The 15,785-nt window shown below is 45.6% G+C and overlaps 1 protein-coding gene and 1 pseudogene across 3 annotated transcripts in view; both read left to right on the forward strand.

The window, feature by feature from the left end:
• Nucleotides 1-9,802, forward strand: part of LOC119465173 (acetylcholinesterase-like) — a 32,564-nt pseudogene extending 22,762 nt beyond the window's left edge.
• The window catches only part of LOC119465174 (acetylcholinesterase), a 35,651-nt gene that overhangs the window by 1,794 nt on the left and 18,072 nt on the right, over nt 1-15,785 (forward strand). The window contains exon 1 of one of the 3 annotated variants that reach the window (XM_037725971.2): nt 13,918-14,025. The exons of 1 other annotated variant lie outside the window; for it this stretch is intronic. The gene's annotated coding sequence lies outside the window, so the exon portion shown is untranslated. Of the gene's footprint in view, nt 1-13,917; nt 14,026-14,888; nt 14,964-15,785 lie in introns of those variants that run through there. One more of the 3 variants, XM_049655572.1, reaches the window with a different exon arrangement.

A 15,785-nucleotide genomic window follows, 5' to 3' on the forward strand; every position in this document is an offset into this window, starting at 1 on the left:
GGCGCGCGGCGAAGATTTTATCTATACGGAACCTCATGGCGATGGCGACGCCGACGGCAGAAATCCGGTGGAAGTGTCCATATAATTGCTATCGCAATAATAAATGAATAAAATACTTTGTATGCGCATTCTAAAAAAAAAAAACATCAGGGGTTCAAATTGCCGTCGAATGAGATTCTGCTTCTTTCATATACAGACGACATGGCCTACTTATTTAAATGCGTAAGCATTTCTATGCTTACCCAACCAGAAAAACTGTATGTCAGTCCGTACATCCTTCCCGTGAGACGATCGCTTTCAAGATATGGGCCCGCGCGTCTCTCTTCAACGCGGAGCGGGGAAAACACAGCGCGCGGAGCTATCAGCAGTCGACACTCTGCACGCTTCGCGGATCGCTTTGAAGATACGCTCCAGGTGGCCGTGCCAGAGTACGTTTGATCGGTCCGTGCCACCGCCAGTGTCCTTTGATCACGCTTCATAATGGTACAGTGTACTAGTACACTGTAACAATGGTCCGACATGGATGGACAAGGCGCTAGAGAGCGATAACGGCTTATGATGATCGGAAGCTCATTAGCCCACATGGCGCCGCCACCTGCAGTACTTTGCTAGCGTTATCAATGCACCTTGCGCTGCCATCCGCACTAGTTCGTGTCGCCGCCGAGCGGTCGTTTGTACTGGCCGGATCAAGTGTCATAACACTGATAATTACACGGGGCTGCGTGGACTTGAACGAGTGGCACCATGCTTACGCATACTTAGACAACTCCCAGAGGAGTTTCTGCGTGAATTTTTTACTCATAAAAATAACCTAACGACTGCTCTTGCACTCACGGAATATTTTTGCGGGGCTTCTGATGCTAGCCTGAACTGTGAAAAAAGTTCCGGGTTTTGGTTTAGCCTGTGGTGCACAATGCCCTCACACTATGCAGGCATTCAATAGAACAAATATCAGCGCTTAAAGGGAGTACGTCTCCCACAGTATTGAAACAGCCATACTCATTCGTCGGGAGAAGTTTGAAAAATGCAACGTGAAATGAATTCATGGCGATGGCGGAATTTCTCAATGTTCAGCCTTGCCGAAGTGTGCAATGTGTTCTTAGTTTCCCGTCTCATGTATGCGTTGCAAGCACTGCACTTCTCACGAGTTCGCGTTCAGGCACTGCATAGCTTATTTGCAACATACACTTGGAGCTGAAGTGATGAATCGATGTGGCACAATAAACCGTTCCTCCTCTTGAGAGTGGGGGCCTAGGGTTAATGCATCTCTTCGGCACGCAAACTGTTTCTCGCCTGCTATTCTTTCGATACAGTGACCACCGCTTTTGAGCGAAATGTTACAGCTCCGATTAGTTCATTATCTTCCTATTGTAGTAGCGTCATCAGATGCGGAAGATGTCCCACATGCTTCTTGGGGATTTCTCAAGGAGCTCGCTGACTCATTTCATTTCCTAAAAGTTAGATTCAGCCTTGAGTACATATTCACTGCGAGTCGAAAAGCTATTTCTGCTGCTATAGCGGAGTCAATTTTGTATAGTGCAACTTATTTAGCTGGGTCCTATCAGGATGTGCTGGGGCGGATTTGTAAAATGTATATACCTCTTGGAGTTAAAAAAATGTTTTCTTGAAATTGCATTCGGAAACACTTCCTATAAAAACTTCGTTAAACTCGAGGGACTCCTTTGTGCTGTTATCCAGTAACTGTCGACTCTGTCCATGTGCCAAGACCATAGATGACTGTTTCATGGATTGTAGAGATGCTACATTTTTTGTGACATTCTCCAACGTATGCTCAGAAAGGATATTGACCGCACACCAACCTCAATTAAACATCTATCGTTGAAGAATACTGACGGTCCTCCCTATGACATGTTCATAGTAATGGGTTTATACAGCATATGGAGACCTAGACTGTGTGATCGCAAGGCCGAAAGCCTGTGATCTACAAGATTCTACTACCGTGATAGTGCAGCTTATGTGAGAAGTGTGTATGCTGCGCAGGAACCTCCGCCTCACTGGGTGCACTCGCTGGCCAAATGTGTGCGTTTGCTCGCGTTTGGACTGTGTAGCGATGTTCGCTTTACAATGTATTTTCACATTTGTTTTCCAAGTAATGAAGAAAAATTGCGCTGTAGCTTAGTGGTCTTCGCACGCAACTCTGGAACGCACTTCGCTGCCTTGACATGTGCTCGAATCATAGTGGTGGCGGTTGGGAAAAAGTAATTTCCTTTTTCTGCTCCAGCGGCTGCTGCGTACGGCGCGGCAGCGTGGCCGCCCTATCTTGAAAGCGATATGCGATGTGGACAAAGTGCCGAGTTCTGGTAGCTTTGTATGCGCCTTGCTTTCGACGCTTATTTCGCGTTGACGCTTGAGGCAGCACGAAGTGAAATTGGCTCGTAGCGTGGCTGCTGCCACGCTCCTTCACTCCAGCGTTTCGACAGCTAGTTAGTTCCTCGATCATGGAGTGAGACATGTTGATGTTTATCTGTGCGCGTGTGACACCGTGCGTGTTAACTGAGTTGGTAATTACTCACAGGGGACCCTGATTATAGGAAAGAAATTCACACAAGATTAAAATTGGGTTAGAGTGCATACGGCAGGCATTGCCAAATCTTAACTGGGAGCTTACAACTGTCGTTGAAAAGAAAAGCGTACAATAATTGCATTCTACTAGTGCTAACATCTGAGGCAGAAACTTGGAGGTTAACAAAGAAGCTCGAGAACAAGTTAAGGACCGCACAAAGGGCGATGGAACGAAAAATCTTAGGAGTAATGTTAAGAGACTGGAAGAGAGCGGTGCGGATCAGAGAACAAACGGGGATAGCCGATATTCTAGTTGACATTAGTCGGAAGAAATGGAGCTGGGCAGGCCATGTAATGCGTATGATGGATAACCGGTGGACGATTAGGGTTACAGAATGGATACCAAGAGAAGGGAAGCGCAGTCGAGGACGGCAGAAAACCAGGTGGGATGATGAAGTTAGGAAATTTGCAGACGCAAGTTGGAATACGCTAGCGCATACAGGGGTACTTGGAGATCACAAGGAGAGGCCTTCGTCCTGCAGTGGACATAAATATAGGCTGATGATGATGATGACGATGCCTCATACAACGCAATGACTTGTCTTAATTTATGCCTTAGAATGGGCATAAAGGTAATAAAAATGCATATATAAATGATTACCAGTACCGCTTATACGACAGAGAAGTTTGGTAACGTTGTCTGGTAGTTCCATCACAGTACGCGCAGTGGTTCTTAACGCCCTCCTGGCACCGTTTAATGCCCACGAACTAGCAGGTGCTGCAGAATTTGAATTTTCCGTCGACTGACTCAAAGTACAGCGCGTGGCTGATTTTTATGGTGAGATACCAACAGGTGCTCCTCTAGTCGGGGCATTATAGCCCGATCCGCCTTTCGCTCCCATTTATTTAAGTAATAGATGCGGGTATATACGTCAATGGCAGACACCTGCCCGTTTTTGCGCATGCGATCATCACTGAAAAATCACCGTAAAGACTAACCAAGATTAAAGTTGATAGGATGCTAGGACGTGGCTGTTAGAATGGCGTCAGCCTGTCATGTTGACTTGGGCAACGTGTTACAATGTCATAAAGACGCGGTCGAAACGCTGCTAACGTGCATGCCAGAACCATGACTGAGCAATGGCGTGAGCCGCCAACAGACGCAGCATTTCACAGTGTTCGTCCTCCAACAAAGCGGATAGGATGGCGTCAATGCAAGACGTCAATACTCAATGATGTGTGGAATCTCTGAATGCTTGATTGAAAGTTATCCTTCCAGCCTCGGTGAAGGACAGCCGGGAGCGATGGCGTCGGTAACAACTGTGCTCATTCCCCTGCTGCTCGCTGGCGTGCTGAGTGCCATGGCTCAAGACATGCACGTCGAGAGGGAGACAACAGAGGGTACAGTTCGTGGGAAATTGGTGCACGCCCTTGGAAAGTCTGTGGAGGAGTACCGCGGCATTCCGTTCGCCGAACCACCCGTTGGCAACCTGCGATTCCTGCCTCCGCAGCCCAAGAGTGCCTGGGATGGCACCCTTGACGTCACTGCAAGGTCCACGGCTTGCCCTCAGGTGCGGGGACATGCAGTCGTATCTACAGTCAAACCCAAATATAACAAACCATAAAATGCCGATTATTCTCTACATTTAAAACACTAAAGTAATATAACTGACTCATAACGAAGTGGACGTTCAATGTATCAAACTCGAAGCATCCGCTGCCTCGAGTTCCGGCAAGGCCTTGAGTAGGAAGACCCGCCTAGCCCGATGCTTCGGGGCGCGCTTTATGCGATGGAGGTGCGGCGCCGGTGCGGTGCCGTCATCGAGGAAAGTGGGCGGGAGCAGATCCGCATAATCTTGTGCACCGAGAATAGCGTTGTTAGTGGCACTGATAAACAGGCAAAAATTACTGCAAACTTGGTGTAGTTTTGTTTTTATTTAAGGTATTCTTTCCTTTCTTCTTATCTCGACTGGAGGCAAATATTTCTATATAACAAACGCATTCAAAAACAGAAAAGTTTGTTAAAGTTTCTTATAGGCGAGTTGAGGCGTATTGAATTATTTAATATAGTATCCAACTATTTTTGACGCGTAAGCCTGTTCAATATAACCGGACTGAACCACACATAAAACTTGTACACTATTATAAATCAGCCATTGTGACAGTTAGTCGGGACGTTACTTCTCGCATTCCATTGTCTGCTTTGGAAGCCGGAGTCTGTATGTGGTAGACAGACATGCTCCCAGTGCAGTGGGTCCGTAAACCACATATCACACCGGTTTCCGAACCATGTGCTGCAGTGGCTCATTGCATATGGTGAGCTCTTGCTCATTACGAGGCCATCTATTCTATTCATGTTTTCCGGCAACCATATAATAATAGATGCGGAACTGTAGACTACCCATGTACTGAGAACATTCTGCACGTTAATATGCTCCAACTGGTCAGAATTCCGCATGTCCTGAAACTTCGCTGTGCGGCGTAAAACCCAATGGGACATGGTTTCTGCAGTTCTTACAAGTTTATTCACGTGATATTTTTTGACTGCCAAGCCAGGCCCGACATCACTGTACAAATTAGAGGAAAAAAATTGCGTAGGAAATTTTCGTTGGGGCTCATAGGTGTGTCTACCTTTAAATAAAGGTAGACACACCTATGAATATTACTCACTTGTACAAAATTGTGGTGAAAATGTTAGTGCGGTCACATTGCATCCTGGTTTAACATACAGGTCGTGAGGTGTCAATTAGGCCGACACAGCGTAGTGACGTGCATGGGTCCTTACCAGGCTGGCGCCCTTGCAACAAACCTGGACGCTATACGGTGCCTACGTAAACGCATTTGTTCTCTGCTTTTTGGTGGGCACAATAACGCCGCCCACAACGATAAACTTAAATAGTAAAGAGAGGAGAAGAAATGGCAGCCTGCATATACCTTTCTGATAGAATGTGAAACTATTTCGGACAAATAGTTCAGGTTATGAGGAATTAGAATGCGTTATTATATCATGAAATTTATAGTCCCAAGAACTGGCATATTTTTAAACCTATACTTTAACCTATGCGATGAAATCAGCTGGCGCACGACAGGGATCATTGGAAATCGTTGGGAGAGGCCTTCATCCTGTACTGGACATAAATAGGCTGGTTGTGGTTGTGATAATGATGACTACACCAGGAAGCTTGTGCGAATGAGATGGAGCTAGTGGACGCAAGATTAGGGTATTCGGTACAATAGGCAGTCGTCCTCAGTTGGTGTCCACATGTCCTGGATGATCATAATAATATCAGATTTAGCCGATAATGCTTTTGTAGAGTCATCACGGCACTCAACGACGTTACAATGGATGGAGGGGTATGTTGGTATTTAAAAAAACGGAACTTGACAAAATAGAAAATAAAAACTCCACAGATGTTGGAGTGTACAAATCAAGTACCGCTGCCTTCATATCATGTGTACCCACTTCAAGAGTCAGCATGCACCACAGTACAGCTTGACGTCCCATGGCCTTTCCTAACGCAGGTGGCAGTGCCTGGGTTCACACTCGACGGCGTTACTCTCACAGAGGATTGCCTGCATCTCAACGTCTGGGTCCCAGAAAGCGCCTCGAAACCTTCGCCTAGCCGACCCGTCCTAGTCTGGACCATGGAGGAGGCCTCACTTTCGGCAGCGCTAATGAAGCGAATTACACTGGAGCAGTGCTCGCAGCGCTCACTGACATGCTTGTTGTCTCAATGAACTACCGACTTGGCATACTAGGCTTCATGAACGCGAACTCTCCCGAGGCACCTGGTAACGTTGGTTTCATGGATCAGAACATGGCCCTAAAATGGGTGCAGCGCAATATCAAATCTTTTGGAGGAGATTCAAAGCGAGTCACCTTGTTTGGTGAGAGTGCAGGCTCAGTCAGCACGCATGCGCACATCCTGTCCCCGATGAGCAACGGCCTTTTCAGGAGAGCCGTGCTGCTGAGTGGCACAATGTACAGCTTTGACCTTTGGGACAGTGTGGAAGAGAGCATGGCAAAGGGTGACGCAGTTGCAAATGCTGTTGGCTGCTCCAGAGAAGGAACCATCAGTATGACGTCCAATCCCGAAGTGATTGTAAACTGCATGCGAAACAAGTCAGCGGATGAACTCTTGAAGGTTTCTCTTGCGGACAAGGCGCCAAAGGTCGCTCCGTTCGGCCTCACCTACCATAACGAGTTCCTGCCCCGGCATCCTCTGGTGGCCATGAACCGCGGATTCTTCTCATCGGTCGATGTAGTAGCCGGCGTAACCTCCGACGAAGCTGCTCTGTTTCTTCTCTTTCCTCCGAAACCAGAACTCTTGCTTGAAGATCTTAACGCCACAGCAACAGGAAAACTCACTGATTCTCTTCGTGCCGGACTATTAGGGTTTCTAAAGGCAGACTTACCAGACGTGCTAAAGCGGTACACAGATGAGGTATCCCAAGGCGACAACAACGCGCTCAGGCGGCAGTATATTGACTACGTATCTGACAGACTGTTCAATTGCCCGCTGCGGTTCTTTGCAGAGAAGCACAGCGAAAGGAACAATAAGGTGTTTGCCTATGTGTTCGCCCATAAGTCGTCCAAGTTGTCGCTCCCAGAATGGATGGGAGTCCCGCACGCCTCGGATATACAATTTGTGTTCGGTGATCCCTACGCCGAAGACTCCGATTCTCTGGATGGCCGCATGAGTGAGGCGTTTATTCGGATCCTGGCAAGTTTCAGCGAGAATGGGTACGTAAATTCTTTTTTTTTCTATTTCAATAGTGCATTAAACAGAACCTAATTATGAATCTTGTTCCACAAGTTTCATTTTGTATTAGAAAATTCGATCTATGTCTTGGTCGTGAAATGCACTAACTAGAACCATGTTGTCCTGAAGTTCTCCTGTTCGACACTCCAGTAACCCTACTTACAGCACTAGCAGATCATTGTGAAATGAATTTAGGCTTGCTTGCAGAATACACGCTTGAATGGGAATGTAGTTTTTTACAGTGGTTTAATTGTACCAATAAAGACAGCATAATAAATATATCTGCTGCGTGAAACAAGACACTTTGTTGTCTGCTATAATTTTAACCCTGTCGAGGCTGGCCATATTGGTATTTTCTTCAACATTAAGTAGCCAAGGAGAAGTACATTACAATTCCTTGTTGAGGAGCTGAATTTCCCGCCTAATGAAGCTAAGTATATTGCTTACTTTCCATATGAACGCATTTTTCTTCTCACGCTTTTTGTTAATAAACGACCTGAGCTACTCCTGCCCATATGGAATAGTTCAACTTGCGTTCCGGTTAACGGTAGATTGGCTGAGCACAGGCGGTAGACGCTACTATATTAAAAATACTAATACCGAGAAGCTCCCTCTAAAGCCGCTTCCAGAAATACACAGATCTTGTAATCTATCGGGTGGTAAAACAGCAAGCTATGTGTGAGACTGAAAAATCTGCGCACCATGATCGTCAAGAGAGTACTCATTGCCATTTCGGCGCTAGAATACCTCATTCACCCTATTTCCTAAGAATTGTCAAATCCACAACCATACGCATGTTATAGATGCCAAAACACTTGTTTTTTTTTGTTTCTTCCTCCTTAATTCAAACGTTATAAGAAAGGACGTTAAGAATACACTGAAATTCCTCCGCAAGCCTCTAGGGTCTATATCGTCATGGCCCAGCTAATCAGACAAACGGAAGGGCGCTTAGGTAATGAGAGAATGTGTTAAGATAACTCATTCTTATTATCTTTAACGCTATCACTGGTACGATCATCCTCTTTAACCCATTTCTGAGAGTGGTTTCGTCGAGCTCGAATTTCCATGCACAAGCCTTTTTTAAATCCCGTCGTCGGTATTTACTATACGCGTCGAGCGCTGCACCTCTCAACAGAATTTGTATCCCAACTAGTGGCGCGGCGCTTTAATAATCGCTGCCCGTACCAAAGCGTTTTTCACAGCGGAAGGCGGCAACAACGTGATCATTGTTATTGGTAAGTGTTATCGCCATGAAATCAACAAGGACCATTGGGCCACGAACGCCAGGGCTCCCATCATTGTATTATACAGTATCATCATTGTACGATGCATGTTCATTGTGAAGCAGCGATATTAAAGTTTTAAGTTGAAGTTGGAAGTTTATTGCAGTGTTTTTTAGTACATTGCATTCTTACACTTTTCGGATCCAACAAAATTGTTAAAGGGTCCAGAACGACAGTACTACCTTGAAGAAACATATGTACAGCCTATCGCAACAGTGTTAAGGCCAGTCGGCCGTTGCACGCTAGGGCTTGCCGCTCCTTTTCTTTCCCACGCGCAAGCAAGGAAGCGGGAAGCCAGCGCCGGAGGGAGCGTGGGGGGGGGGGGGGGGGGCACTTCTACTCTTCCAACAACCGCGCTCGTCGCTCGCCCGCACCGTCTCTTATCTCCCTACGGCTCTGACATTTATGCGCCGTGCATTCGCCGCTCAGTTTCCGTTGAAGCGATAGACCGCACGTACCTTCGCCGCTGCGGCGTATGCGCTTGCTGCCAGCATTTTCACAGTCGTTGTCTGCAGTCATTCAGTGTGATCTATTCATGTTTGTTTGTGCGCGCTCACACCACGCTTGTTCATTTAGTTAGTAATAGTCGGGCCACATTTTCCAACGCACGCTACACATGCAATGCTGCCCGGATCGGCAGTGCAGAGCTACAGGTGTGTCCCTTCGCACGCGCTGCCCACGGGAAGCGCTTCTCATCAACACCACCGTTTCACACGCGCCTTCTCGTGGTAATCGAGTCTCTTTTCATGTCGGTCTACTTACGCCGCAGCACACCTGCTTACTTAATAAGCTCATGTTTACTACAATTCATATTGCTACCAAAGCCGCTCACCTTACTTCGTATGACATTGCTGTGTTGCTATCGCATTCATTGCTTCGCCCTTAGGGCGAAACTGTGACATTTTTTCGTAATCTCGCGCATACATTGCCGCTCGCGATGAGTATGTTTGCAAGCATTTGGTTACACAAATCCTACTAGCCAAATCACCTTTATTTCTCTCACGAACGTTCACGGAAGTAACATGATGCATTTCCTATTTTGATACAGCATTCCTGAGCTACCTAAGGCGCAGAAATGGCCACAGTTCACCTTTTCCACACCAAAAGTGATTCTCATCAGTCAAGGACACTTCAACGAGACGCAGGGATTCCGCGCTAGCCAGTGCGAACGCTGGAGGTCACTGTACTGAAATGCATGTATATCGTAGTGAAATAAATCTAATTTCACATGTGCTTGAGTGACTGTCTTCGTGTTTTATTGACTATGGATAGAGTTTAGCACAATATATGCCACTGAAGGGCCATTTGGCCAGAATTTACGATAACATCATTCGCGGCTTCTTCCTGCTGTAGCGCATTGCGGCGTCCACCCTCACAGGCTGGAGGTCTGTGTTTAGTTCTAGTAACTTTGTTCTAGTAGTTCCCGGTTTAGTTCTAGTTCTACCTAATTTCCAGGTGCAGGTCTAGTGGATAAACATAAATACCCTAGAAAGTGGATGGGAGAACGGTGCTGCGGTAGCTGAATTGGTGAGAGCATGGCACGCCTAATGCGAAGACGTGGTTTCGTGCCCCACCTGCGGCCAGTTGTTTTTTTATTCACTTTCATTTTCATTATTATATAATTTCTTTAATTCAACTACTAAGCACAATTAACTTCCCCTATGCTGTCCTTGGTGTGTTTGTTGGCTTCTTACGATATGACTATATATATATATATATATATATATATATATATATATATATATATATATAGGTATATTATATAGATATCGTACGCGCAAGCGGTTTATTCTCGGCCAGCTCGAGGTATATACGACGCAGAAGACGTTATGCTTGCTGATGATATGTACAGATGAGAAAAATGGACGTCCCAGCCGCATTAAATACACTTCCCCTCGCGGCGAAAGTGGCTGCCTGGCCACGTGTGAGTGCTATGAAATGCGCAGAATGTGTGGTTACAAACGAGAGGCATGCACTATCTTTGTCCTGCGGCAACTACTGTCAGAAGTAGCACGAACAGATGAGACGCGACAATTACCACGGGGCGTCTCCATAATAACTTGGTACTGTCCAATAAAACGATTGAGTCACTTGTCACACATGCTGGGAGGGAGCACGGGTGTGAAGAACAGAACCTTGCCTCCAGGACAAAGAGTCACGGAGCGGCGAGTCGACTCGTAGTGCAACTTAAGGGCCCTCTGGAAGATGCCGGTGTTATTACTCGTGAGATAACGGCAGTGGGTGACGAGGGAAATAAAGTGGTCAGAAAAGAGAGCTGCTGAAGGCACTGCATCCGGGAGACCAGAGGCATCCAGCACAAAACTTGGCGAGCGGCCCTAGACGAGGACATCTATGCACATCCGACGCCCATGTTAGAATCTATGTGAAGCGCACTTATCCTCAAGCGCTTAATGAAATGCGGCAAATTTGCCCATTCACTTCTGTTGTCTTTGGCGTAAAGCAAACTGACGAGCGCATAAATGTGCTCTCGCGTACCCCTCCTACGAAATCAGACACATATTATTCGGCTTGTATTTTCTTTTCATTTTTTCTTACTTATTTTATATCTACCGGCTACTTCTTCGCCAGTCTCCCGCTGTGAGTATGTGCCGTAGTATGGAAATCATAATTATCATCAACACGCAGCGGTCATCTTAAACAGCTAGTTAGTGTTTGCCCGAGAGAAGCGTATGTGCAAGAAAAATAGAAGTATCGTTGAAGCCCAATGGTTAGAGCACAGGGCTGATGCGCTGAAGGCCGAGGTTCAAATCTCCCCACTTGTTGCACTTCATTTTTAATGAAAGGAATAAAGTGGAGAGTGGAGCTTCATGATACGTAAATAAATATAGTACCTATATTTTTGTTTTTGGCAGCACCATACAGATGGATAACATTTTTTATTAACGGCGCAACAAAGTTTCACTCACAAAACTTTGTTCGTTTCATGATACTCACTGATGAGCCTTGCAGACCTTGGGTGCAAGTGGACGCGTTCGTGTATTTTTAAAGTTTTCTTTCGTCGTTTGAGTCTTGTTATGTATACATCACTAACATTAAGCCAAGCCTTTTGCGCTGTTAACCGATCCACCTGTCATTAAAATTTATCTCACCAGCTCGCATCAATTTTGACATACTGGTTGATGAACGTAGTTTCCTTGTGATACATCCATGCAATGCGCAAGTTTTATGCGCGGTGGATGAGCTTTGCGGTGTGAGTAAAGTAAGCTGGCAGTGCGTGTTCAATAGATTATTGCCCGAGGTTAACGGTTAAGGCAGCAACAGCGCTCTGAGCCAGTTGGACCGAGGACCACAAACGCAAAATATATCGTTTTGTTAACTCTTTACCATTATGTTTTAATAAATTGTAATATATATATATATATATATATATATATATATATATATATATATATATTATACAGTAGTGCACAAAACGATTTGCTATGTTGCATTTCCTGTCCTCTGCGCCAATCTGATCAGAATGTTGGCGCTGCGTTGTGCGAGAACCGGGGACCACCATTCCACGCAGGAGTGCATTCTTGATAGCATACAATGTTTATAAATAACAGCACACAAGCGTTGTCTGTAACACGTAAACGGACCGGATATGTCTTAAAGCCACCAGACATCTACACTGATATGAATAAGAAAATTGTGGCTCAAACAAGCAGGCGTGGCAGAAGTTATCAAGTGCACGGCAAAGTATGGTATGTATACAGCAAGGATGGGTAAATTGTAACATGAACAACAAATCCTTGTAAATTTACAGAAACTGGCAGCTTTGTAGACGCTGAAACTGATAGGCAGTTCAGTGTACCTGTGCTCTTATTTATTCCTGCCGATACGGTAACAAACTTAAATATAGAATAAAGCCTGCGGATTTGTCTATCATGGCGCATGCGAAAACGACGCTCGAGCACTGTTTCTTTCATTCGCTCGAAACGCGAACCAAGATAGCGCTCACACAACGCAAGATTAGGAAGAGTGGCAGAATGAGCCGTTCGGTCATTATTAATAAATTGTGGTACTCAGCGTTCCGAAACTCTGCATTCGGTTAACAGGGACGCCGTAATGGGGAGTTCATGAGTAATTTTGACGACCCGGGTCGTCAAAATGACTGAACACGAGCGCTGAAAGCGTTGAACATGAGCGTATATTGCATTTCGCCCCATTGAAAGGCGATGGCGTCACCAAGAATGGTAAATGAGACCTGATTCTCCGCAACAGACCACGTAGACATTCAAGTACCGAGCCGGGTCAGCCTTCGCATTGTCAGTACGCATTGAAACTCCCATCCATAATACCAAATGAAAACGCGACGTCGACACAAGTACCTTAGCGACAGTTGCATTGTCGTCCAAGACCAGCTGCTTGTGCTTCTGGCCAGACGACATTGAGAAACGCTGTAAAGGCTCCGAACGGTGTAATTATGCCGCTTTTTCACTAAAGTGTGCTTGCAAACAGTGAGCCGCACACATTCGTTTTCAATTCCAGCCTTCTACGTGTGTTCGAAGTATGCTAGATACACTCGTACCAAGCGTGTGGCCTGTCATCGAAAGCGCACAATATGCTTCTCCAAAAAAGTTCGCGAATTAGGTGTTTGCAAAACCATCGTCTACCTTTTGATTACTTGCACTTATTTGTACTTTTGAAAGTAACCTTAACTGGTGTGCTTGAGATGTACTTGTGAATACCGCAGTTAAAGCTGTTAAAAGTTATCATCCCGTACAGTGGGACGAGCGCTGCATGGTTGACTACTGTACGGGATTCGCACTACTGTAATATATCTACTGAGCTAATGCTAACTGAACTAAAGGTAACCGTCCTTTACCTTTAATGAAAGGCAGCGACTAAACAACGTGCGTTGCTTCTTGGACACGGCGCTGTAACATCCTTCTTCAGATAAACAACAAAAACAAAACAAGACATAACATTCCTGACGAGTGCATGATGTCTGAGTCTTTACTCGACAGCTGATGGTTATCGGTACATTTCCACGTCAGTGTCTAATAAACGCTTTTTCAGCATTCGCCAAGTTATCTCAATAAAATGAGCCTGAGCGCAGCAGTACAACCAACTGAAGCATATGCGCCAATAAAATAAACTGTAGCGCCTTCTTTTCATTTTTTTATGGGTCTGCAAATCATGTCAGTTCTTTTCGCGACACCTGCCGCATCTGTGGCCCTTTATTTTTAGCCTCCTTGAACTTCCTTGCATTGCGACTGCATATAATGCAAGTCTTCCAAATACCTGTAAGAACGATTCGCTAGTCTTATTGTTCGCAACATTGATATGTATTGCTTGTGTCATGGGCCATGCGAACTGTGCTGCAGACCGCTTCGCACTACCTTTACTCGGTGTTTCTTACCAACACTGTACCAGCGCAATCTACACCGACAGCATAGTTTGCGTGTTGATTCCGTCAGCACAAAGTTGGGCTCTTCCTCACAGCAGAGGTCTGCCTTCCAATGTTTGTCACTTTACACAGCTACAGCCGTGAATCATGTTTCTGATCAGCTGCCCTTCATTTATGAATTTGTACTTTTTTCGATGTCGCGATAATGGGATGCTTACTTCGCCTTGCAATGTGAGTTGCTAAATATAGCCTGCTCCCAGCAAGGCACTCAGTGTACAAGGCAATCCGTTCAGGAAGATCATTTGGCTATCGTACGTTATAAGATGGTTAGCTTTTAAGCAGGCGATTGTGCTTTGCCTTTAAAAATTCACTACCGGGAAGAAACATCCTTGAGGTCTTCTTATCAACGCGCATGTGCTCTATTTTATTTTCTCTTATGGGTCGGTATTATACCTTAAATACTATCTTGTCTGTCTTTTTCTTTTTTTTTTCTTTGAGAACCAAGGAACTTAGGTACTCCACAGATTGGGTTCTTTTATCGTATACTTCAAATATGCCTTAGTACCCGTGCAGTAACTTTGAGTAATCTCATGCATGGGCCTCACTAATTTTTGTCAATGACTGCCGCAATGGATGAGCATGCGCTGTTTCGTAATGTTCTTCAATATTGCTGACTTCGGCCTTCGTCTGTTTCTGTCACTTTTCTCTTTACGAAACTGGCCATTCCGGACCTCACCAATATTGTTCCGAAGGATTAAACACTCTGCAGTCACACCTGTAAAAATTAAATCAGCTACATTTTCACCACTACAACAGCAGTTCAAAACGCTAAGGTTCGTTTCCTCCTCTTTTGTTCCTGCCTATGCATGTACTCAACTCAGAACAATAGCCGTGTCTCTCCTATATCTTGCTTGCTTTTCCCTCCCGATAAATGCAGTTCTGATGCACATAATGCGAGAGGTGCGCCGATAGCGTAGAATCATCGACTGGCGTCTTGCCACTGACATTTGTTTCATTCCAGATATCCGTTCTGTCGCAGTGAGTAGCTGAAATTCTTGCTACGGTACTCATTTACGAAGTACACCGCTATTACATAATTATGTGAGCTTTCATTTACGTGAGCTTTCAAGATTTGCACCTCCGTACGCTGGGCCTGCTTTGCGCGCTTGTAGTCAAACACTCTCGATGCGCTAAAGTCTTGATCCAATTGTAGCTGTTTAATTCAATGGCTAAATACGCCGTTCCAACTTCTCGTAATCAATCGTCTCTAGATAGTTCGTACCGCTGTATGTTTTTTTTCTCGTTGCTCCCTTTGCCATCACTGTGCACAAACGGAAGGTGACCGGATGTTGGGGAATTCTCGCTACGAACAGCCAAATTTCCCTCTTCGTAAGTGTACCCCTCAATGTCGGTGTCTGCAACATCCTAAAATGCAACTGCGCGTCTTGCGTCATGAACAAAACTATCGCAGTTCCGCCTGAAAAGTGAAACAGTGATAGCGATTGTGAAATACCAGACAATTGCATAAAGTAGGGTTTGGAGCTGCTTAGGTCACATAAATGGCTTACATTTGCTTTCTAACTAAACAAGCATGGTTTCCCGCGCACACACAGACCTCCCTCGATGACCGCGAGGGCTCGCGGTCAGAAGGGTGGAGTCTTAAGAAACGCCAGCAGATGGCGACGAGCATGCTTGTCTCAAGGCGAAGGCTTCGTGTGGCTGCTAGCTTCACCATTTGTACTGCATAGCTGCTGCAAAACTTAAGCGTCGCCCAACAGCATGCGCGCGCGAGAAGGCACTCAAGAATCCAGCCGATATTTCGGCAAGGCCTTACATGCTCGCTCTCCGCCCCTGCACTCG

This window comes from Dermacentor silvarum, chromosome 9, assembly GCF_013339745.2.
Source record: "Dermacentor silvarum isolate Dsil-2018 chromosome 9, BIME_Dsil_1.4, whole genome shotgun sequence".
Taxonomy (NCBI): domain Eukaryota; kingdom Metazoa; phylum Arthropoda; class Arachnida; order Ixodida; family Ixodidae; genus Dermacentor; species Dermacentor silvarum.